The sequence below is a fragment of the Engraulis encrasicolus genome, chromosome 8 (genome assembly GCF_034702125.1).
Source record: "Engraulis encrasicolus isolate BLACKSEA-1 chromosome 8, IST_EnEncr_1.0, whole genome shotgun sequence".
NCBI lineage: Eukaryota > Metazoa > Chordata > Actinopteri > Clupeiformes > Engraulidae > Engraulis > Engraulis encrasicolus.
In genome coordinates this window covers 21,583,980-21,586,752 of record NC_085864.1, presented here as the reverse complement: position 1 = coordinate 21,586,752, position 2,773 = coordinate 21,583,980, and the positions used below count along the sequence as shown (strand labels likewise).

The 2,773-nt window shown below is 45.2% G+C and overlaps 1 protein-coding gene across 1 annotated transcript in view; it reads left to right on the top strand.

The window, feature by feature from the left end:
- zgc:153372 (uncharacterized protein LOC767695 homolog) overlaps window positions 1–2,321 on the top strand; it is a 74,338-nt gene extending 72,017 nt beyond the window's left edge. The window contains exon 12 of the mRNA XM_063205161.1: window positions 2,202–2,321. The gene's annotated coding sequence lies outside the window, so the exon portion shown is untranslated. The remainder of the gene's footprint in view (window positions 1–2,201) is intronic.
- The last annotated feature ends 452 nt before the right edge of the window (window positions 2,322–2,773 follow it).

Genomic DNA, 2,773 nt, shown 5'->3' with positions numbered 1-2,773 from the left:
TTAAAAAGAATGGCTTGGAGGACCAAAGAATGCTCAGAGTTACTTTCTGGGTTGTCGACCAACAGTAGAGAATTGAGAATTGGTACAGAGAACTGAAAGGAGCAGTTTTTAAATTGGGGGTATAATGCTTATGCGTCATAACAACAAGTAACCCGTTTTAGATGCACAACAGTGATCTATAATCTAGTTCAAAATATTATTTTGTGAAAGTAAATAAGGCATAGGTGCAGACAGACGAACATTTGGACGTACAGTAGCCACGTCTTCATCCGCCTTGAGCTGCGATCTGCTGAGGTACAGTATGTGGAGTGTGTGGCGAGTTCTTTTTTTTATTATTTGCAGTCCGAGCTACTGATCCATCCCCATTCGCTCCCCACCCCCCTGGCGCACTGGGCAGCTCGCTCTGGAATGCCTCAAACTCCCTCGGGCAAACATTTTAACCTTAGCTTGGCTGTGCTCTCAGAAATCTGGCATGACTTCAATCACAATTTGCCGGTCATTAGAGTTAATGGAAATGGGTACACTCAGCCAGTTGGTGTTTGGGGGGGAGGGGGGGGGTAGTGTGTGTGTGTGTGTGTGTGTGTGTGTGTGTGTGTGTGTGTGTGTGTGTGTGTGTGTGTGTGTGTGTGTGTGTGTGTGAGAGAGAGAGACAAATATGTCAGCAATGTCTCCTTGTTTGTCTCTCCTTGCCAATGCTCAAATCTGTCCTCACCCAGAGTTCCTCAGGATAGTACATTAGGGGGATTGGTTTGCTGTGCAAGGGTTGTTTTACTTTTGCACACCGACACATGCACACGCACACACACACACACACACACACACACACACACACACACACACACACACACACACACACACACACACACACACACACACACACACACACACACACACACACACACACACACACACACACACACACACACACACACAAACTTTAAGAGAGAGAGAGAGAGAGAGAGACAGACTTTTACACGCACGCACGCGCACACACACACATTCACAAACTTTGAGAGAGAGAGAGAGAGAGAGGGGAGAGAGAGAGAGAGGGAAAGAGCAGAATAGACAGTTATGCTGATAGCAGCTCACTGTGCTCCTGCTCCTGCTCCTGCTCCTGCTCCTGATTGAGGTCCAGGCTGGTTCCAAGTGGGGTGGGTCAGCTGCTCTTGCAGTGTGCACTTGGTCTGCCCTCGATGACCTCTCCACATGAAAGGGAGCTCTGTCTCGGAGGCAAGTGGAGGCAGGGCTGGACAGGGGGAGAAATGGGCCCGGGCACTTTTGGGTAAAGGGCCCCCCTCATAATTAGCAGTGCAGAACTGACTTTTACATTTCTGAAAATAGGGGCCCATGACGGTGCAGGGCCCACCGGGAAATGCCCGTTATGCCAGATGGCCAGTCCAGCCCTAAGTGGAGGCATGCAACATGCGCATCGTATTTACTTTGGGTACAGTGGGAATACTTGATCATCACACCACGTTATCCAGCGCAATTTTGCGTGGCCTGTCCTGGTAACCAGGGGGAACTTGGGTGGCTGGCTGGCAGGCAGCCAAATGTTTCTGTGGTACCAGAAATGTTTAGAAGCCTTCTGGGTATTTTGGGGGGCAGACCACAAAGCTGCCCGTGCATTGCAATGCAGACAGCCATTGGGCTTCAACCTTTTCATGCTTTCTACACTAATTACTATTGGGTGGCTAAGCAAGAAAAGCTGCAAAAGTTTTGTTTCAGGCATTACATTGCATTACATTCTGCAGACCCCTTTTATCCAGAGCAACTTTCTATGGTGACGCAGAAAGCAAATAAAGTGTTACAGATTATAGTTATTTCCGATACAGTGCACTGCAAAGGTTCCTTGACATTTGAGGGAGAAGGCTATGCATTGAAAATGCTGGTCCATTACATTTCATTTTCAGTGTTTTTCCACCTTGAACATGATGGCATTGTGAGAATGTAACAGGAAATCGGTGGGAGAGATTGGCTGGGGCTGGGAAATGTCCCCATGTATATTTCTATAAACTTGCCGTGTCTACCTGCTTCAGAAAACCTGGACATAGGATTTGCGATGATTTGCTTTGACAGTCATGTGTTTCAAAATTTAAGGAAAATGATACAATGTTAGTTTTATGTTACGTGGAGTTTCTATTTTTGCTATTTTGCTAAACATTGTTCATCTAATAATTGATCATTCTGTTGTTTTTTTTCAGCTTGGCCCAGTATAGCGTGTGAGCCAGAAGACCGTGGGTAAGACATTTTACCTTTACTTCAAAATAAATTGGCTATTTGGACAAATTATTGGACTGGTTTGCTGTGGCAATCATAGAGGAGTAAAATAGATCTAAATATATTGGTAAAAAATGTTTTCAATCATATCAATATTTACAAAATGACATTGCCTGGTGTTTTTTTCTTCTGCAACCTTCACGCTAGCTTCATGGATCAGCCACTTGTCACAAACCCGTAGATCCGAACTTGTGGTAATTTTAACAGCGCAAGCTCGCGTCTCTGGGTCTCTGTCTGTGTGGTGTGTCATACATGAATCCTTGATGACAATGAAGGTTTATATGCAGGCCATAATCGAGTCCTTGCTGGCAATGACAGCAGTCTCCTTTCCAAGCCCCCCTAATGGAAAATTCCTATCAGGACACTGCTATCACAAACTGTTGTAGTTTTTCTCCCTTTAATGTAAGTTCAGATGTTTGGTATCTTAATTTGAGGATTTTAGAGAGCAAAGCCTTTTATTTGTGCAGAGCTGTCTTCAATGGCACGAAAGTAACAT